General features: G+C 43.2%; 1 protein-coding gene across 9 annotated transcripts in view; it reads left to right on the top strand.

Annotated features, from left to right (window-relative positions):
• LOC126918873 (SH3 and multiple ankyrin repeat domains protein 2) overlaps window positions 1-22891 on the top strand; it is a 175873-nt gene that overhangs the window by 63303 nt on the left and 89679 nt on the right. For 6 of the 9 annotated variants that reach the window (XM_050727333.1, XM_050727343.1, XM_050727342.1 and 3 more), the window contains exon 2: window positions 6920-6981. The exons of 1 other annotated variant lie outside the window; for it this stretch is intronic. The gene's annotated coding sequence lies outside the window, so the exon portion shown is untranslated. Of the gene's footprint in view, window positions 1-6919; window positions 6986-22891 lie in introns of all 9 variants that reach the window. 2 more of the 9 variants (XM_050727334.1, XM_050727338.1) reach the window with 1 other exon arrangement.

Genomic DNA, 22891 nt, shown 5'->3' on the forward strand with positions numbered 1-22891 from the left:
ATGGTCGACTATTCGTTAACGGCGAGCACGCCGAGTCACGTTGCTTCTATCGGTTCTCCATTAAGACGCAATAAAAGCAACATCACGCGGCGAAATCGGTTACATAGATTCGCCTACGAAGGAGAAGACGATACCGACTCCGAATGCCGCATGCTGGTTGCGTAAGCGTCGCGTTGAAATTGATGCGCTGCGAGCGCAGGCGAATTTCCCTTTCGCGCGTGAAACGGTGTCGCCAGGGAATCGAATGCGACCTACCGGCAAGTTCGTGCCGGCTTTCGCGGCGAAAGCATTCGAGGGTCAAGTGGAAATCAATCTCCCGTTTATCTTGGTATCGCAGTGAGTGGAACAATGCCGTGGAATTACTCCACCAAGTCGACGAATATATTTAAATGATATATTACATTATTTATACGTTATATGTAATATTGCAATTGGATCGTGAATTTTTATGCGTTTATTGAAAATATGCAGATTCGAAGATGCACGTAATGTGCAAGAAAATATCTTAACAATATAGCACTCTTTGTAATATTCTTCTCTTTTCTTCGATCCTTCGTTCAAATTCCAGTTCCTTCGGCGTATTCGTAAGAATATGAATTTGCACAAATATCTGCAGTCTAATTACAATATGTGCATGGTACGAGCAACCTGTTCGAGTAACAAGAGATTCAAATATTAGGACATTTAAGTAACGCGAGTGTACCGTGTTGCCTTTTGTATTCGCAAACATTTCCCTTCTTACTGTTTCTACCTTCCTAAGTTATCTCTTGTCGATCGATTCGCCAATACGGAAATTTCGCTAATCTCATCGGACGATCGGTAGAAACATCGGCTCAACCATCGGCTCCGATCCCAGCGAGATGCAGATTCAGATCGTATCTGGCAATCAGTCGGATTTGAATCTAGTTTAGGCAGGAATCGTCCGGTCGGGTGAGATCAAGGTGCACGAAATCCATGTATAAACGTCTTTACGAACATAAAGGAATATTAATTCAGCGAAGCCGGGGATCGGACGGTGTCTGGAACGTGACCGTGGCTCGACTCTGTTCGGTTCCGCTTGGTGCTCGAGTGCTACGCGAACAAGGTGGATTGACACGTGCCGCTGACACCGACATTGGCGTAGCTTGCAAAATGTCAAGTGCACGCGCGCGATCAGACGTTTCTCTTCTCGACTCGTATCGATCCACCGACGTCTTGTTGAAATACCTTGGACGAGGGAACAGGTCTCGTTTCCGAGACAATGGGCCCGCGATGGACGTCGCTCGCCTCTTCCGTCCACGGGCTCTGCAGTTTCTTATAAATGGGACGGTTCAAGGTTTTAACAGGATCTATTATTTTATCCTGTCGGATGTCAAATCGAACAATTCCAGTTTCTGTAAGCTTGTTAATTTCGTTGTCCAATTAGTACGTATCAGCGTGTAATTAGTATTCCAAAAGGCAAAAATCAAAAAACTTAGTTTTATTTTACTAGGAAGACGGCGATACGCGGATAGTTGCAAATTTCAAGATAAATTTTGAATCTTAACGTAATCGTTATCGTTCCTCTGCATTGCAATTTATGGTCGGTCAGCGTGGCTTCCGAATGACCGATTCGTTGTATTACAACTGTTCCAACTTGGAAACTTGGTTTATAGCGTAATAAGGTCACGTATCATGACAACACACGAACAGTTAGCCTATGAATATTAAATTAACTACTGTCTTCGCTAAACGACCAGATAACTGAAATTAACCATTCGAGGCACGTAACGCAAAATGAAATTGTTCACAAGTTGAAAAATGGAGCTCGAGCCATGTTTTTCTACGTGATCGTTCCTCGATAGTTTAATATCTAGAATCGGCATCGATCTACGAGTATCCGCTACATATTCCGAAAGGTATTGTGCAACTTGCAATGAACACGAGTAAATGTACTTTGGAACAACTACGAACTCTCGCATCGGTCCAAGAACAACGTGTACTTATTCTTTACTCGCTCGCAGTTTCAAAGATGATGGAAAGAAAGCTTTGCGGTCGATGTAAAGGAAACAAAGATCGTGTAAAAGATTTGTGCTGTATAAGAGGAGGAAGAAGGAAAGGAGTAGTCGCAGCCTGTGAAAAGCAGACGACATTGTCTCGAACGCGGTTGCCGCACGAGAAGCTACAATAGCTCGTTCACCTACGAACGGATGAAATTCATAAAGTATCGCGATGTTTTACGATGCAGTAAAGTGACGTAGGCTGAGGACGACAGCGCCGCGAACAGCATTTCTCATTTATTCGTTCTTGTAAATTTATATCGTAGTCGACATTCGCGGGGGTTTAAGCACGCGCGGTAAACGTCGGGGATGTCGTTGCTTGTACTTCACGGCTGCAAACGCCAGACAAGATTAAACGAGCGGTCTGGCCTGCGCGGCGATTTCGTAGGAGAAAAGCTCACCGTCACCTTAACCTTCCTGGCGAAGCACGCGAAGATCGTTCGACGACCTTCGAGACGGCGAACGACTGACAATGATTAAACGTTCATGGCTATGCACGACGCTCTACCATTGTTGCGACGTCATATCGTTACGCGAGGATCGCTCGTTATGGTAAATTCCCCTTGACGTTCGATGTCTCGTGGATCCTGCGAATCTCGTGGAAATTTTGCTTTCGATGGCTGTCCGTCGATTTCTGATTTCACCAGGAAAACCTGTAAAAACAGCGATCGAACGATCGTACGAATGAAATTCTGATAAAGACATGGTTAAACCGAAAGAGAGACAATGACAAGACAAAATATCGTATATATTAACGTCGTTCTCGATCGTATAGTAATCCACGATTAATTCTGATGGTATTTTAAAAGATCAGTTTCATGAAAATTGTACCAGTGGCCAAATATATTTACAAGTTTTATGGTACGTACTCGTACTACGTATTATTTATAACCGATAAGGATATTATATATTGGAACACACGATATATGGATACTTTGTGTAGCAAGATCTTGAATAAAGAAACAAATTAATAGTCCTTGCATAAACATTTTAATATAGGTGTTTAAAAAAGTAGGACGGTAATAACGAAGAAAAATAAAATAACCGAGGCGATAAATGGTTAAAGTTATTGCAAGTTAGCGCAGTTGTTGAGATTAAGCGTTTCTCGTCTCCGACAGTCTATTGTTATTCACCGTGGCGGTATCGCGAACCGCAATAATAACAACAGCGATAATAATTCGTATTTGCGCGCAAGTAACCGGCAGCATCGCTTGCAACGCGCGTGCTTCTTCGACCTCTTTGCGGATTTTCCGTTAAGAGAAAAACGCGCCCCGTAGATGAATATTAAAGTCGACGAGTAAAACGTACAGCTACTACAGCGCTGTGCGACGAAAATGAATTCGAAGCGTGATACGACCGGTTCTTGTCTGTTTTGTTTTTTGACAGCTAACTTCTACATAATTAAGACAGGTTGCGTATACAACGTATATGTGGGTAGCAGTGGAATATATTTCTCCATATTTGAAGCGTGACGAACTGTTTCTTCGTAACGTTGTCATCTTATTTCGATCTCGACTACCTTAGACTTCTTATAAGAGCGAAGAAGAGATTCGGAACGTCAGTGACAAACGAATAGAACTAGCGCGCCGGTAGCGCGAAGTCATTACATTTGATATCGCGACAGGCTGGAAATCGCGCGGTTTCTCGTTATGCGTCTCTAATTTCGCGGCGCGAAAGCGTCGTCCGCGTCGAAATTCTTTCGAGCGACTGACGTCGGTTCTCACCGCGCATTCCTCGTTCCTCGCTCTGTAATCCGATCTAATTTAGCCAGGAACGCGATATGAAAACTCGACGCCCTGGATGCCTCGTGCTCTAGCCCTTATCTGCTTATCTATAGACGATGCAACGCGTGCAATCCTCCGTTTCTACGTCTTTATCTCGAGACCTGGTTACAGTGCTACGAAGCTCTAATTTCTCTTGAAATTCTGTTACAATTGTCGGGAAAACAGCGAACAGCATGAACATCGGCCAAGTAGACACGATACGTGCATATACGAAATGTTTTAATATTTCTTTTTCTTATGCAACGATCGAATTTATCGACGAAAGAAAGTTATCAATCGTGATGTATTTATTTGGTAGAAAATTGACAATGTCATAGGCAAGGTAGGAAAATCTCCGAGCGAAAGCCATCTCGAGTTTCTTACGCGCAATTTAAACGCGATCGCGAATAAACGAAGAGAGCAGTTTCCCTAGCTCGAGCTAGGAAGTCAAGGAAACGGTTACGTTCCTCGTCGCGGTTGCAGCTCGGAAGTCGCGCTCCGACTTTACGACTGTATTAAATTCGACACCGGATGCTCCGTCTCGTCCCGTTCCTCGAACAAAGGATTTCCAGGAAGGTGCTTCAAGCAGTTGCACGCCGTTGTTGCAGAAAATTTGTAAATCGTCGAAAGACCAACGAAATTCAGCAAAGTATAAGAAACTGATTGTCCATACTTTAAATTTCATATTAGAACGTCTCGCGACACTTTGGAACCGATGTCTATCGTTATCGGAAGACAAACCACTAGAAGCGAGACAAAACAATATTTGTGTTCGTAGATGGACATTCTCGGAAACCTGTATCTCGATATTAAGCTCTATTATCGATACCTATTTTATCGACAAACATACCGTATTTGGCTTTACCATTTTTTGGCATTCGCCGATTTAGAATCAATGTACTCGTGCTTAAAAGATCGAAGGATTAAAATCTAAGGGGAAAAACAGAGCGACGGACTAACCGATCGTTATCCAGCAAGCTAATCCGAGGTGGTTACTCGGTTCCCTAATTACACTCGCTCTTTCACGGTACCAAGTTGCCGGTTACCCACGGCCAGGTCCGCTTAAACTCTGCGTTAAATTCGGCCAAGTAACTTGCACCGTTCAGACACCATCTACTTCTCGTTTTCTGAAACACCACCGTCTGCCGAAACATTTTCTCAGCCTGTTACTCGGAGCGTTTTCGAAATCGCGGATGGAACGCACGATTTTCTGCACGATCTCTACGAATCGTTCCTGGAAATTAGTCCGGCCGGGGTGGTCCAGTCTCGTCACGCCACGTCTCGGTCCATGCCGATTGAAAGCGAACGCGTGGTTCTCGTTTAAAAAAGCCGAATTACCGGCGGTTCCTTTCTCGGTTTTCAGCGGATAATTAATAGTCGCGTGAGCGAGCCGGAATCACGACGACTATTCGTTTTTTCGTCGGTGTTTTTGCAGTTCCAACGTGGGTAGCGAGTGGAATGCAATTCCCTTTGGTTCGCCGGTTTACGCGTTCACCACCACGCGAATTTTATATATTTTTCCCTGCCAGCAGAGATAATAAAGGGACATAATTGTTTACCGAACTGGACGTGTTAGCGATAGCGATGGCGACTGAGCAGAGTCGATTTCCGAGAGACGGAGATATAAACATTCAAACGAGTGCTCTTGGTCGATGACGAATGGGTGAAGGGGACGAAAGGATTTTGCAGCACCTGATTCTTTCCATCTCAATTGAATCATTTATATCGCGTCGTAATTATCGCGATAAGCGTTTTTCAAATTAAATTTCTAAAACAAGTCGAGATATACTTTGTACGCCGTAATATTTAATTTTCGCAAACCATCGTATCGCGTTTGTTATCTAAGACATTCGCGTGGTCGAAAACTTTTCAGTCGTCGGAACTTATCGTGTTTCAATCGCTCGAAAAAATTTAATAACGCGGCTCTCACCGATGATCACTCGATGCCACTTAACGTGATAAGAAAAAGAACTAAGGAAATACGAGTTTACGACTGTGAGCATAAGAAAGTAAACACACTCGATTAAAAATCAGATTTCATACAGAGAATTAGATCTTCTTATTTGCTCGTGGCTTTATCTTATCCGCGTTCTTTATCGTCGCTGTTTGATAACCCTATAGTTCTCGTTCGCTGATACAGTCGGTAAACAGACGCAAAGAACGAGCGTAGTAAAGAAATTTCGAGACAGTTTACGCATCGACCAGGAACACCGATAAAGGGGAATGCCGAGGAGCAAAGGATGGTGCTAGAAATTGAATCGAAATAGGAGGGAAGGTGCGTTATTCATGACGAGGAAGAGAATTGGCGAATAGGTAGTGCACGAGGTAGCGATACCTCGAAACGCCTTTTCCCTGTTAGGTTTCCGAGGAAATGGAATTCTTTGTCGCGTTTGCTTTGGTTACGGCATTGATCGTTCCTGCTTTGAACGTCGAAGCTTCTCGGAGTACGAGCGTTTATTCTGGAGAAGCTGCGAGCTGTTCGCGTACGGCCAAGTCATCCACGCGTTTGCTAATCAGCTTATCGGTAATCTGTAAACAGATTACCCTGGAAAACAAGCTGTTGGCATTGTGTAACGTTGATTTATCGCCAGTACGAGCAAGCTTGCCTGTCGATCCCTTCCCTCCTAATAACTTTCCATTTTCTCATTCATCTTGAATCTCGTGATAATCGATATTCGATGTTAAAGCCTAACGATCGGTATCTGCCTACCTTGCTTTAGGTATCTCGTTTGCTATTTCGAAACCGAAGGAAACTAAAGTTCTATCATTTTCCTTCTGTCATCTCCGTTTTCCTTTGGTTTAAAACATATCGTCGTTATCTCGTAAAAGCTTGCATAGTATAGCTTGAAATATTAACTATAGATATGAACTTTGAATATTGAGAAATATCTTAAGAAACGAATAAACGCAGTATATTTTTATTAAAGTGGGGCGGAATTATACATCGGGAACGATTCTCTCGAAGAGACAAGAAATATGTACCAGATATGATCCTCGAAAGGATCGTCGTCCATCGAACGATTTTTTCTTTTTTTTTTCGCTAACGGCGAACGAGCCAGACGCGAGTAGGAAGTTTCATTGTGAGCGAGATATAACGGTGAATTAGCTGCTAAAAGAATGGCTTGTGTTTCGTTGCAGATGCTGCTCTTGCCATACCTTCTTCGTCCATATCTGGTCGGCGAGATTGCGCTCCGATTATGGTGAGTAAGTACCCCCTTCTCTCTGTTTGCTATCAATTATTTATGATGCTGCGGCATACAGTTCCATGTTTCGATACGCGCAAGGACAACAACTTGCAATAGAGAAGGGATATTTTGACCGAATTTTCATTTGAACGATGGTCGTTCGTCTGGTGCCAAGTCGGAACGATTCGAAAACCGCTAGTTAGCCAAACGCTCGAGGATCTTTTGATCTCGAGACAAAAGCTACCACTCGAACGAAAGCGCTAAAAGCATGCCGTTGCTTAGCGACCTGAGAACAACGCTAAAGCGAACCACGTTGCCGCGACGTTCCCCGTTAACCTTTTCATTCTTCACCCGCCACTATTTCTTCTTCGTTCTCCCGCTTTTCCCTGCTATTCGCGATCGAGCAAGTTACAGCCCCGAAGACTTTTTCGATTAAACTTGCCGTCGACGATTCGCAAATTGTTCCATCGCCGCGACGAAAGAATCGAGAATAGAATTTCCATCGAATTTCCATCGAATTCCCGCGCTCGATCGCCCACGACAACCGATTTTTCTTTTCGCTCTCGAAGGATGCATTTGTCGGTGTATAAAGCGTGGCTTAAGGTGAGTTTAGACCGAGCGAACGCTCTTTCTTTTCTCATTTTACAGAAATTTGGTAAAATGACGGCGTAAACTGACGTCGATTCGACGTCTGACAATTGTCCTAGAATGCTGCAAAAAAGCTTGTTCGATTCTTTGAAGTTTTTCGTTACGAACGTTCGATTTCTAATTCAGCGTTAACACATTTCGTTCCGAAATTTGAATAAAACGACAGAAAAGCGAGTGTTCGTTCGCTCGGTCTAAACGCACCACTGTAGATTACGGAACATACCCATACTCAGTTGGACGTGTTTTGTTATTTGCGCATCGTGCGAACGATGATATCGCCACGATCTTCAGTTGTCGGAAACTAGGACGCAGGCTAGCGGCGCGCGTTACGCCGCTGAACTTTGTATCGAGCCGCAATTCCGTTTCGCGAGTAATCGTTCACTAGGTTGCACGCACGGTATTATTAATATTAACCCTCGAGAAGCTGACTGAAACGAGTAACGCGATAAAAAGTAGCGCATTATCGTTCGTTCGAGTTAGAACGATAAGACCGAATCGTGCGAATAACAGACGTTCGAAGCTTCTCCGCTATACTCGATACACGGACTAAACGTAATTCGAACAAACACGTACTTTGGTAACCTGGTATCGATTAATCGGTTCTAGTAATCTAGACGCCATGGAACAGCACGTTCCAGCATAACGAACGTATGGACTGGAGATCGTTGCCGTGGTCAAAGGTTTGCTCAAAGATTAACGCGTTAAACCGTACGAGAACAGACAGGTGTCGATCGAAAAACTGTGTGCGATCGTTCGTTTTTCCACGCATCTGATCGCGAATTGAAAGAACGGATAAACGAACATATTCGTTCGCGGCAATAACTGTATCATTGGCGTGGGCTATGTTTATATTCGAACGTAACTGTTTTATTGCTCGAAGCTTTTAGGAAATTGGAACAAATTCTAGGAGTAAAATGATCGTATTTAAAAATGGACCTTACGACTGTAATAGTAACGGAATTCAGAAGGCAAAGTGTATTGCAAAATTTTCGCCGACGATATACTTACGTACGCATAAATGTACGTTACTTTATCGCTGTATATACGTTGCTTTGTATTCAGAGACGCTGCAGCGCTCCGTTACGATACCGTGCGAGAAAAATTCGCTAGCCTAAAAAGATGCTAGTCGTCGCTCGAAGGCGATCAACGTTCGATCGGAAGAGAAGGATCTTCGGAAAAGGGCGTTCAGGTATACGCATAGGCAACACGGTGAATCTGTACCGTAGTAGATCGTAATCGAAATGGTTGCAGCAGCCTGGCGTTTTGTTCCTCGGTGCTTGTCCGCGCTCTTGATTTACCGTTACCACTTCTTCGCTGCCAGCCGAAGAACATAGTCCAGCCTCTAATCTCGCTAGCACCGTCGTCTAATTAAAAGCTTCGAGAAAAAATTGCTATTTGCCTCGAACGGTAGATTCGCCGATAGCACAAGCTGCATCTTGACGCCGCGGCGTGCATCCTGTCGCGAACTCGAGCGCACTCCGACACGAGCCGCTAGTACGCGTGGTATTTGTACGCACGGTACAGTTAGGATCCGCGTTTAACCGTCAGACTTGCTCGAACCGAGACTTCCTGCTTTCGTAATACGATGGAATACCGTACAGCTGCGAAAATCTGCGATAACGCGCGTTCGCTGTTTCATTTGTCGGCGTTGGTGATTTTTCGCGTGACTAAATTGGGCATTAATCGCGATTAAGATGAATCGATGATCGTAGAAGTTTGAACGAGCGTGATAAAATAGCAGCAATTAGACGCGCGGTCATCGATCGCGACGACGTTACGACGATAGGTCGCGTCGCTGACATATTTCTTCGGATATATTGATTCCGCTCATTGAACACGTGTCCGACTCTGCATCTAATTGAACGAAGAGACCACTCGAATTATTAACCCATTAACCCTGCAACTCCCATAGCCCAGATTGTAATACATTGTGAGAAATTCTCCGTCGATGATGGAACGATAGCTTTCAATAATTTATTTTGATACAGATGCGAGATATATATCTTCTTATTTTCATTACAAACTGTAAATCCTTCTTATCGTGTTTCGTTGTTTTATCGAACGACGATCAAATGATACGTTTTACACTTGCAGGATATAGATGTCGAACGAAAAATTAGCAGTTTTCGTGCGAACATAGGGACATTGAGAATAAATTGCAAACGACAACTAAACTAGCTACGAATATCGATCGACGACGATGCGATTTCATGGTAAATACGTTCAAATCACGTTGGTGAAATCAGTTCGTGCAGTCGGGAAGAAGCTCAACGGAGGAGTCTGGTTTCGTCGGGTTTTTTTCGTCCAGGTAGATTATTGGTCCGTGCAGTACAAAAGGACCGATCCAAGCTCGTTTGCATTGTACAATCGTGCATTGTGTACAGAACCACGTCACAGGCTGGCCCACTTTCTTTACCCTCTTATTTCTTCCGTCGCACCCTAAAGCCGCCGGCTGTCGAGCTTCAAAACTAATAAGACCATTGCTCGACACATCCTGACCTTGGCCTTTTGTTCACCGTATCTGCGTCATTCCACGAATACCCGCGTCTACAATCGATACGACCACCTTCTTCGAGTTCCAATCGCAGCGCGGCGTCGCGAAGAAAATCGTAAACTCGTTTGTCACGTTCGTTCGAAAGCGTCTCGCGTTTTCATTTATCGATAGACGTGAAAGGATAGGCGCGGCTGGAAAACCCACAACGTCGAAAAGATCGCCCGAACCTCTTTCTCTTTCCGGCGAAACTCGGCGAATCGCATTCGAGGCACGTGCTCGCGAACACGCGTCGATCGTGCTAATTCGAGCGGTGCACCATCCGCCTCCCATATAATCGACGCAACGATCATTTTTGCCTTGTACGGTTTGGACAACGACGATACACCACGGGGACTCGCCTTGCTGGGACTCCTTGCACGATCGAATTAACGTTATTAGCGAAATTTTACGAGTCAGAAGTTGCTAGGACGTATAGCGAGCAAGTTTGATAATAAGAGAAATGAAACTCTACAGGTTTCACTAATCGTAGATCGGTTGATTATTCTGTTGGACGAGTGATTACAAAATCGCAAAACAGAAGCCTAGGATTTATAATTCCTAATCTATTTATAATCTGACCTCTCGTTGGCTGTTTTTCATATTCTAAAAGTGCAAGATTAGTTATCGATCGAGCTCCTTACTTAATTGCTTATTTATTACGCATTTATCGGTTATTTGATTCTTCTTTCCGCTCGAAAGATATTCGATTACGAGCGAACCATTCATGTTCCTCGTTGAGAAGATTCATAACTGACGAAGTGCTTCCCATTTATCGAATAAAATTCCACAAACGATTAGGTTTGCCACGATGTTGGAGCGAGTTCAATGAAACGTAAAGAAAAACGAGAATCGTGCAGAGAGAGAGAGAGAGAGAGAGAGAAAATGAGAAAGAGGGAAGAAATTGAACTTCCAGCGAAATAATTCGATCTGCAATTCGATTGGACAACTCGATCATTCCACGGAGTTAGTGCCGTGCATGATCGACAGATTCGCGGCTACGGGAACCGCTGATGGCCTCCGCGGATTATCGATAACGATCGAACATCGGCGTGATTCTAATCGCCACTTTGGCAACCACTTTATACGATAGATCGAGTTTGTACTCAAGCAGTCCAGGCGAAAGAACGCCGCTCTATAAAATTACTCGCCAACTTTGTAATCGAACTTACAACACGAAATTCCTTCGTTCGTTCTAATTCGAAATCGATCGTTCCGTAAATTTCAACGACTCGTGGAGACAGTGATTTAATTGCTACGTTATTATGAAAATTCTTACGTCACTCTAACGCCGCGTAAAAATTCCAAACGCTAGATATACATCACGGGTCACGAAAGTAGTCGAATTCTTATCGCAGAAAATTTTTACTGGATCCTGATTATATCGATAGAATTTGTCGACGAGACGTTTATCATAAAATCTATTAGATACGATTGAAAATATGATCCGAGAAGAAGATTAGATACATCTTAACACGATTAGAACGTTAATCCGGTTTATTGCTTAACTTAGTTAAGATCTTTATTGTCTTATCTTTCCGATTGCGCGAGATTGTTGAAACGAGTATCTTTGGAACAAAATTGTAAATCAATATCTCATCGCCAATGGTTTCTAGTTAAAACGATGGTAGATGCGCGTATTAATTGTAGTCTTTACGACTTCAACTTCGATACCAAATCTGAACGATAGAAGTAGAATCGATCGAAGTGGTCGGGCAATCGGGCCGCGTTCTCGTGTGACTCAGCTGGCTGGAATTTCGCGACACGCGATACCGGGCTCGAGCGGCGGTTTATTAACGCGGCACGGGTAATTCTGACCACGATCGAGCATTAGAAATCCCCGTAGCCTCCCTGGAGCACGCATACACCCGACCGTGAAAGGATTCCAATTGCAACGCGTACGTTTGGCCACGGAATCTCGTCTGGCCTAGCTAACGACACCTCTCTTCATTTTTATTCGTTTCGTACCACTTTTATTTATATAAGTTCGTGGCTGATGACTCGGAATATTAGTTTTCACCAGATACCTTCTTTATTCGCGGTTCTGCATTTCTCAAGTATCATACCGAACCAATGGAATAAATCAAAGTGGAGTAAATCGGTGAATTTAATAAACAGTTAATTGAATATCTCGTGTTAAAATTTTTGTTCAAGATTCTGCAACTCTTCTCATACTTGTTCATTTATTTGTTTATTAACAGACGTAACTCCTTTCGAAATGAGGATTTTAATGAGTTATAAAAGTAATTCGTAGCCTTGGAATTATTGAATTCCAAATAATTAATAATCTTTAACGATAAACGCGAAGGTTTATGGCCAGGAATATAGAAATAATAATTCACCGCAATATAACTGTGAATTTCCACAGATGGCTGCGATATTATCGACGTAATTATTAAATGGCAATTAATGGTAGAAATGTCAAAGAACGGTATCCTGTACTGCGATTAAATTTTTCACCAAAGCATATTGCTTGAAAATTACATTAAATAACAGAAAATTAACGATAACGTCGCACTCGTACGTGACGCTCTCGACCGCTTTAATTGGTTGCCGAATCTTTTTATTAACTGTACGGTTCTCTCTCTGCTGGTGCCTTTCAATTCTACCCAAAAAACATGAAAAATGTCGAAAGTTTTGTCCGGTCCTAACTCGGTGACCAGAGATCGCGCTGCTCAACTTTCTCTCTACAGAGCGCTATGCGGGAAAATCACAGTCGAAAAGGTTCTTTGGCCAAGAGAAATGCGTCGTTCCGGTAGGTTACGAGGCAAGGTGAACGAGGTGTGGAGGTTTTGCAACGCCACCGCGACTCGTTGCACATTTGTTTCCGCGAGCATCGCGGAATATTTTTATATAGAATGAGTTTGTTCGATCTCGATGGGAATGTACCGTGTGCCAGAGAGCACGGAAAAGTTGAACGTCGATTACGTGCAAACGGGAGAACGGCGAGAGCGTACACCGTATGTATACCATAGGTGTACACGCCAGAGAAAACCGGTCCTTTATAATTACAGGGTCCACCGCGGACAGGCCGTCCACCGATATACAAGGGTACGCACCCTGAATAAACGTCCGGCGAGCCACGCTAGTGATTTTGGTCTTTCCTTTTCGCCAGCGATCTCTAATCGTTCGCTCGTTTCAGCGCGTGTGTCTGAATGCAGCGGAATTTTTAGATGCCGTGTACGTGGTCGAGGTTGGCGAATTTTTACAGAAACTGAAATAAGATAGTAAATGTAGATTTTGCGTTGTGTGTAGTCGATGGATGTACAGTCTTGCTCGTAAGTATTAGAAGGTCCGTTAATCTCGTACGAAACGTGGTCGATCGGTCGAGATTAATTATATATTCGCTTAATTAGAAGTGAATGTTAAATTAATAGGGTAGAATTATACGTACGATTTATGTGGATTTTTTTTCTAAGATTCTAAACGAAGTAATAATCTCGAGGCTGTGAGCTTATTTTATTAACTTAAAAGGCTGTAAAAAGCGATAATTCCACTCATGCGCGTTGATCGAGTATTTTAACGTTTCCTTTCATCAACGTAATATTTACAAACAGATTTCACGAATAAACATATACCATTATTTACCATTATTTGAATTCGCTATAATTAACAAATACCACGTAATCGATGTAATCTACGTAACAGATAGATGGTTTCATGGATAACGTGTTTTATCGATGTATCGTGTATGTACGTTTACATTTCTTATTTTAAAACGCAATATCTACCGAACGTTTGATAAGGTTTTCAGAGATTTTTCGTTTTATCTCGTATCCCTCGACTACCCCAATATTTATGAACGGGGTTGTACGTATAAACGGCCGGGCAGTTTGATCGATCAGAGCTGGCGCTACTATGGAAAACCACCTGCCATCTTCTGTAAGCTTCGTGTCAATTTTTCACTCGGCGAAGTTGAAGATAATCTTACAGCCACGGTGGGTGGTAGGAGCTTCTCTTGCCGAAGATTTTACACGGCACGGATTAAAAGGTAAAGGCACGCTATCGGGAATGAAGTTTAAAAAGAGCAACTGGGAGGAGGCTATCGCGAGGACCATGACAGGGATGTAGTTCGTGCACGACTCGGATCGGCAACCGTTCGAGCTGCGAAAAGAACGCTGTCGTGACCCGTCAACTTTGCATGTCGATGTTCAAGGTAGACGCGACGGTTGTGTGCGTTTTACGTTTCTTTGGTGGCACGCAGAACTAGACACGACCATGTGCCGTACAAAAACATAGGAGGAGAATCGAACGTGCACACGAATCTGTCTAGCTACGGGCTAAAATAAAAAGCAAGTGCTCTGATCGATAATATATTCCGTTGCTTTGTTTCGTTTTTACGACAGCTATGCTACCATTTTTTAAGCCACCGTGGATTTTGCCGCGTCTGACTTTACTCTTTCGATACAACTGTTAGAGGTTTGCAACTAAGTGATTGCGGATTTTGTCATTAGGTGGTATTGACAAAATCCGCAATCACTTAGTTGCCAAGCCAATAGTTATCTATCGACACGATAGATATTAAGGTAAGGAATTCATAATGATTCGCGTATCGTTGTAACTATTCGTATAGTTGTATTAGGTTGTCCGAAAAGTTTCTTTCGTTTTATGAGGAAATAATAGACGCTCAACGTTTTCCGTTTTATATTATTTCGTCGAATTACGTACGATTCATTTTGTTCTGTTGAGATAAACACCGCGATATTTCGCAGACTTGATTTCACGTTTGTACGAAGAAAGAAAGATACTTTCCGGACAACCTTTCTTCGCGTGCTCGTGCGATGTACCGGCTCCACGTCGAAAGGATCAATTTCATCGAGGGTGAATTTTTCAAAATTAGCAAACGATAATTCGCAAAGTATTAAATGGAGTTGTAATTTATTGGATAATAACGATAACCTTTTCATAAGGTTATGTAGGAAAGCTTCCGTGGATCGCTGTATTCGTTGTACGAAGCTGTTGCGATAAAAGTATACATCGAGTATTACGAAATTTATTTTCGACAAAAACGTACAATCTCGATAGCCTTGTATTCTTTCAAAGCGAGCGATATAAAACAACGGCAACTTTGACGGTGAGCCAATATCGAGTCAGCATGACTGTACACACTCGCGCGGTACGCTTCCTACGCAGTTGCCGCTTCGAATCGATTCTTTTAAATGGAAAATCCCAAACGACGTCGTGGTAGTCGACGCGGTAATCGAACGACGCGGCGCGATATTAATTCACGAGCAATTAATCCAATTAATTTGCATAAACTGAATTACCGATAATTGCTACCACAATCGGTGAAACAATGCGGGTGTTACGAAGTTGATCTAAAATGTAAATAAATTTAACGGTCGATTCAGACGGGGTAAAAAACGATGTTCCTCTCGCCCACAGACTTTTTGCCCTTATACCGGAGGAGGTGTCGAAATCAATGATAGGGGAGAGGGGGTTGGCTTGGTTGGAATAATAAAAAGAGCCTCGATACACGCGTCGAGAACACGATGGGTGTGGTCGATATATTCGGCCAGCGTTTTTCTCCCTCCCTTTTTCAGCCTTATCCCTTTTTATCCGAGCTCGCGAGATGGCCGCGCCGCGCCGGGCACTAATTCTAACGTCGCGGATCAAAGAGCCACGTCCCGCCTAGCTCATTAGTCATAATGACGCCTCGATGCCTGGAATTAACGCCGATAGACGACCGCGCCACGGCCAGATTCCCCGCCAGTTGATCGACCAGAATTTCGCGCCGCGCGTTAGGTATAAAGAGTAGCCCGGAGCAGAGTGAGAAAAAAGAAATAGAAAGATTCACTGTCGGCCCTTTGGTCTGAAAGGCGAAAATTCTCTCACGCTGCCTTCTCGCCGACGATCGGAGAAAGTGGATGGACTATCGATCGACTGTCCGACGCCGTGGAGCTTCCGAGGAAATTGAAAATAAAAATAGCAGGTATACGGAGACGAGTAACGGCTGTAACGGGCGTGAACGCTATAGAAACGCGGCAATAGGGCGATTAACCCCTTCCCAACATAGCGGTCTGCTTTGGAAAGATGTGTTTACATTGCAATACGAATAATTTACATACGATTCGGTACGATGTAAGTTTTTGTCAATGATCGCGGACAATTTTGTTCGTTCAATGAGGGCAAAATAAAATGCGTTCGTTTGCAATTTATCGTGGAATAGATCGTAAAATAGACAGAATCTTCGAAGACGGCGTTACCAATGAACCTATTATCTGTCGTGGATTATTTAAATTTCCTAGCGATATCATCTTCGAGAATGAGAATGTATCTACGAGGTATTTATAAAACTGGAAGCCATGATATTTTTCGAAAATAACATTAGAAATATCGTATCTCGATGTGAAAACTGTGATCAGTCGAACGACGTAATATACTTGCAACTAAATTAATAATGTTACTCCGCTGAAAAGCGAAAACACATATATTTATTTTAGCGAAGCAAACGTTTCACGCGTTACGACCTCATACTTATATGGCACGTGATACGATCTACACAAAAATGGTACATGAAAATATGAACACAATACGCTTTACTCCGTTAATTAAAATTTTTATCCTCGCGCAACAGACGTCGCATAGATCCTAACGCCATTGAATTTCATTCCACTCTATGGCAAACAAGTAGATAAAACGAAGAAGCGTGGTAATAAGAGAGAAGAGAGGAAAAAGTGGAAGTACGATGCGGGAGGTATAGCCGGCAGCGGCGCCAGCGGCGTCCCGTGTTTCGCATTTAATTAGCCACCATATGCGGCAATTAATTAAGAATTTCTCGCGGTATCGATGGTTTTGTCAACGCTACGCGTTAATCGTCCCAGATCATTTTCAAACAAAGAACACGATCAATGACAATCCTACTTATAGATTCCTCTCCTTCCCTTTTTCCTTCCAAGAACCAGACATGTACATAGAATTACAATTCACCCTGTAGAAAGAACGTACTTCCGATCGTAGTCTGAAAATTCGACTCACGGTGTTTAATTCGAGGTAGTATCGAAGGTAGGCGAGCGCTACTTGCATCGGTGTGATCACGTTCGCGCTGAAAGCAGAATTCCACTGCGAACGAACGCTGCGCGTACCGTTGGCGTGGCGCGCGATAACCGGTAATAGCCTGGACGGTAACAGTAACAGTGTAACTGACCTACAGACTGCTCCACACCTGGATGCATCTCGAAAGCTGTGAGAACGGCGGCGCGTGCGCTCGCGGACTGTTCTTCCGCGTGCTGTTCGATCATTCCGATCGTTCTCGTTCCTCGCGAAGCTAAATTATTCCGATAACAACGTTGCCCGTTATAACAAGACGGACTTTTTTATCGTAGAGGGGAATTTTCGTCGGAGGAAAAGTAGCACGGTCCGTTAACGAGGTACGGAAGGAAGGTCTTCCCAAACGAGGTAATTAAGAAGAGGAACTACGCGTTAATGAATCGTTCGACGAGGATGACGTTGCGCGTGGTCGATGCGAGTTTTCCATCGTCCGTATCGGGGCCCTGTCTAGCCCCTGGAAATTCTAATTAACCGCTCGACCGTGTCGAAACCTTTCGATCCGTCGGTTCTCACACTGCTCCTCGAAACGCACGAGCGACGCGAGATTCCCAGAAGGTTGCAGGGAAATGCAATCGAGTGCGTTCACGCGCGCTCGCCGTGCCCCGGCTGAATAGAAAGGGATTGCGAGACGCGAGAAAATCTTACGAATCGGGCCGTTCGATCGGGAAAAATCCCCGAAGGCTGATCGAACGCCGAGAGTTCAGAGTCTCTTCGATGCAAAGTACAGGGCGCCGAAAATTTGATATTCCTTTTGGAATTTCTTCGGTACGAGCGATCATCTTTTAGTACGATCCTGACCAATCGAATTCGAATCGAAAATTGCTGAAAGAAGAGCCTATAGGTTTATGGTAAATACTTATAGATGTTATTTTCTAGCGAAAGATCGAATTGTTATGAAATCATCATAAGATTCTGAAAATACGAAATCCCTTTGAGCGAGAAGGTACAATACAACTCGTAGATTCTACCACGACCCTGGCAAATTGAATTCGGCTAGGAGCAATCGAGAAGCTTGCGACGAGAACCATTTTTGTCAAATTTTTCGACCTTTTAGATGATAACGTGAATTACCAATTCAAACGTATCTAATATTAGAAAACTGGAAGTGAAACCTCCTGCGCAGTTTACTCGATTCACCGTTCTGTCGTGTGGACCTTCTTCTCAAAGGAAGCGCTTCGATTACGCAAATGAGTTACAGCTGCGAGGGAAGAAGCTCGGTATAAGTGCAAACAGTTAGATGGAAAATGTTTAAGAGACTGAAGAGTGAGTTAATGGATCGATAGGAAGGAAATTCTTCCGGTGGGAAAGATCGTCGTGAAATGGCAATCGAGCGAACCATTGCGTTCTTTATATACGTGCGATGTACACTCTTGTATACTCTGCTCTCAGCGGTTGATCGGAAGAAAACCGGCGATTTAGTCAACTGGCAAGCGTGTTTTGCTCGATGCACTTTCCAGGAAGCGTCGATCGAATTAATGTCTCGGCGTAGCGCGACCAAACACGCGTCTGATGTTACATCGGCCGTTACATGTAGGGGATGATAACACGTTTCATTAATCATCCGTCGAAAGGGGCAAAGCCCTCGGTCTTACCGGTGTTAATTATTCCCACGTGGAGAATCGAACCGGCGAACCTTCGGGGACGAGTTAAAATAAACGCGCATCAACTGCATCTCGAAGCGTTCCTCGTTTGGTTCTGCTCGACTATGTACTCTTGGTGGAAAGAATATAGTCAGGTATAGCTATAACATAGCTGATATAACTACGAATCAAAGCGTATTAAGCGTATCAAGTGGACGTGTCGTTGATCTAGTCGCAGCTACAACCATACAGACACACTCGTCAGTTGGAAATGACGCCAAAGCGAAAGCATCTTGAATTTCAGATTGCAAACGTGATTTATGAATTAAACGTCAGTGTATATCTAAAGTTGTAAGATTATGAGATTGTAAGTTAACATCTTACTGAAAAAGCTCGAGAACCTTATTTTTCTTTTTTTAATATTCATCCAAAAATTACTGTTTTAGCAATCGAAACCGGTGTATGTACTTCGAAGCTTGATTAATTTTACAAATTTGTACAATTTTACATGAGCTTATACAGAAGACGAAGATGTAGAAAAATTCGCACGATATTGTAATTTCTGAATAATCGTCTTGGCACGATGGTTGCGAACAAGTCGCTCAGATAACGCCGAGGAATACCGTGAGAGTGATCGGTACGCGGCTGCAAACGTGGTCACCGTGCTTCCTGGTTTCTCGCGATTTTCATTCATTGTGGTGCCTGGCTCGCGTTTCCTTTCGATTCAAATCGACTGCTGAATGAATCTCTCGCTCTTAGGTGGCTGCTGCGGTTTAGTCAGTGGTAGACCTAACCTACCCACAAACAAGTTCCTTTAACATCGCGGCCAATATACGTTTCCCGCTGTATAATTTCTTTTATTAAACCGCATTTGATAAAATTATCGACCTACGTATAGGATTCTTTCGTGTTTCATTTACTTTACGAACGTGGCTGTGTAAGCCGAATTGAAAACGTTTATACGTTTAAATAATACGGTAAAAATTAGCCTCTTTTCGTTAACCTGCGTGTTGCTTAAATTCCCTCGCGTAATTCGCCACTAAATTCAAACTAAGAATAAAGCAGAATTTCCGCGTGTTAGAAAAATAAGGAAAAATATCTTACGCGTATACTGGATCCATTTACACAAATTTTCCGTAATTAAAGTGTGATTAGCCACGTTTCTACGCGTTCTATCTTCAACCGTACCATCGTATCGTACATATGTATATCGTGTACAACTTGCTATACGAGAAACCACGCGACCCAAAACCTATCACATCGATTATTCGTGTCTATCATAATCTAATCTATTACGTAATAAACTAAATATAACTATAACTACACGAGAACTCGAACCATGGTATTTTCTCGCTTTACTATTCGATAGTTGCGGTGTAGAACGAATGTGCATTTTGTCAGCGGAGAATCCCTCGCGTCTCGACTAGAGAAAATAACGATGGCGCGTTTAAACGGAATCGGTGGCGGCTCATCTGCTTTCAGGGTGCGTCAGAGATCGCGTTGATCGGTCTGTGTGGGTCCGCGCGTTCCATCGAAGCCCGAGGGATCGACGACTTCCTCTTTCTCACGTTTGGCTCCGCGGTTTCGTCGCGACGCGACGCGACACGACGGTGAGAACACTGGTTGGTTGAAGCGGGAGCTCGATGTTCGTGAAGCTACGGCAGACACGGGGCAGAGGAGCGTTTTTCTTTGTATGCATTCCACGCGTCCCGGTACGTGACATAATCGGCACGACACGCGTGTACAACGGTGCCATTATTCGCGAACAATGGGACAAGCCGCGTACAGAAGGCTCGGCTTGAAAATAGCGCGTTAACCGGCCGGATGTTGCCCCCGAATCCTATCTTACTTGTTAGATTCTAAACGCCAGATCTAATCTGTCCTTGGTGAAATTTTCTATCGAAGCTACTGTACAGTTCCATTCGATCGAACCTATCGATAGACACACAGTTGCTGTACATACCTAAGTATACTACTGGGTAGTAAGTACTAGGATATCTACTCGTTACGTTTATTGGAAAATTTCAACAAATTTTAGATCGTTTTGTATTTTACACGACGAAATACGTATGGTAGGAATGAAATAGACTTCTTAAGGATATCTTAAGGATATCTACTCGTTACGTTTATTGGAAAATTTTAACAAATTTTAGATCGTTTTGTGTTTTACATGACGAAATACGTATGGTGGGAATTAAATAGACTTCTTAGGGTAAAGTAACTGGAAAATAAAAGTAATAGGAAAGATTGAATTTGTATGTCCTCGTTCGCAGGTAACGAGGCGCTTACAGGAAATGAAATACACCTGAAAAATTATTCAAGTCTTTGAGAATTATTTTTGATTAGACCTCGTTCGTTAGACCATTCTGAGTTTACAAATTATTCGATGTTATTAGATCATTCGTTATATTGTGTTAGACTTTAACGCCACGTGGATGTTTCAAGCATTGTACATACATGTAGATACGGTTGAATGTACCTGTTGTACATTTTATTTCGTGTCATGATAAATGAATGGCCTACTGTACTCGACGTTCGCTTTTTCTCCTTCTTCATCTGAAATTCACGAATTACTCAATTGTAGGAGCAAATGGCGGATATTCTGACCTCCCTAGAGAGATTTTTCTTGAACGGCAGACAGGAGATATGCGATCGCGTAAATTGCAGAAATGAGAATCGTTCGTGCGACCCTTTTTACGGCTGAATTTTGCGCAACTATACGGGAACGCTGGAAACTGCACGGCTCGCTGTTTCTCCAAGGGGAACAAAAGCCCACTTATCTACTAGCGGGCAGGTCTCGATCTTAATACTCGAGACCCTAAGGTTTCGCTGAGATTAGGTGTTGCTTCGGTCACGACGTAGCCTATCGACCGTCTCGATAGTAAATGAAAATACGTGTGGAACGAGAAACACGAGTATGTATAGCGCCAGTCGCTCCTCGAAAGTATGGTCCTGTAAGCAGATGACTTTGGATTTTCATATGGTACACAGTGGCCCAGGAATGTGTTCGTAGACACGTTTCACGAGTATATTACGCGCGTGAAACATTTTTAAAATTTCATTCCCCTCTGTAACAAGATCTGGCCGCCTTGATTAACTTGATTGATCGTGATTTTTAATAAAGTATCAAATATAGTAAATATTAGGTTGTCCGAAAAGTTGCTTTCGTTTTATAAGGAAATAATAGACGCACAATGTCTTTTGTTTTATATTAGTTTATTGAATTATGCACGAACATAATAATAGAAATAGAACGAAACGTATCATGGCGTATTTAATAAAATAATATAAAACAGAAATTGTTGTTTATCTATTATCACTTTATGAAAGAAAAGAAACTTTTATCTCTCGAAAGCCAGCTGATCGACTCCATTTGTATAAAGTTCTCGATTCACGAACCAACGACGTAATTAATGTTCAACATCTCGAAAAACATTTAAAGATTTGATGAACGTGTTTCACGAACTTTGTCATTGTCGTATATTGGTCGCAAAGAGATGGCCTTTTATTATCGCAAATTTCGATATAAAATTTAGAAGATAGTATACGCACAAACGAGAAATCGTTAGAAAAAGCTGGGAATTTGTAGTTGCTCCGGCTCACGCGATGTTGGTACACGAGGACACCGTGTTGGTGTTCTCGTTCGATTCGTAGCTGTCGCTATTCATCGTCCATGGTCAATCCCTCGACTGCTCCCTCGACGAGCAATCGATCGCACCCTTTTCGGAGTGATGAATTTCTTTTCGTCGGGGATCTCCCTGGAGTAAAGTGGTCCGATGACCTAGATACGTCATCCGCGATAGCCGGGAATCGGCTAAAAGACGATTTGTCCTTTCTGTCAACGATTTGGTGCAATTACGGTGAAATCCTTCGGCGCACGGATTCCTCGAGCGAGATGCTCCGAGTATCGGTGGAATATTGGCAACTCGACTTTCCTTTCCCTTGAGAATATGAAGCTGGTCGAACCGCGTTGAATTGGTCGGACCAACGTCTCTAACCTCTCGACATCTTCGCCAGGATTGCCGTGTCTCTGCTGGAAACGACGCCACGCTCTTCGAGAATTAATATTCGTTCAGGCGATAGAAAAAAGTTTTCCGAGAAATCTCTGGGATTACGA

The sequence above is a fragment of the Bombus affinis genome, chromosome 7, assembly GCF_024516045.1.
Source record: "Bombus affinis isolate iyBomAffi1 chromosome 7, iyBomAffi1.2, whole genome shotgun sequence".
NCBI classification, from domain to species: Eukaryota; Metazoa; Arthropoda; class Insecta; order Hymenoptera; family Apidae; genus Bombus; species Bombus affinis.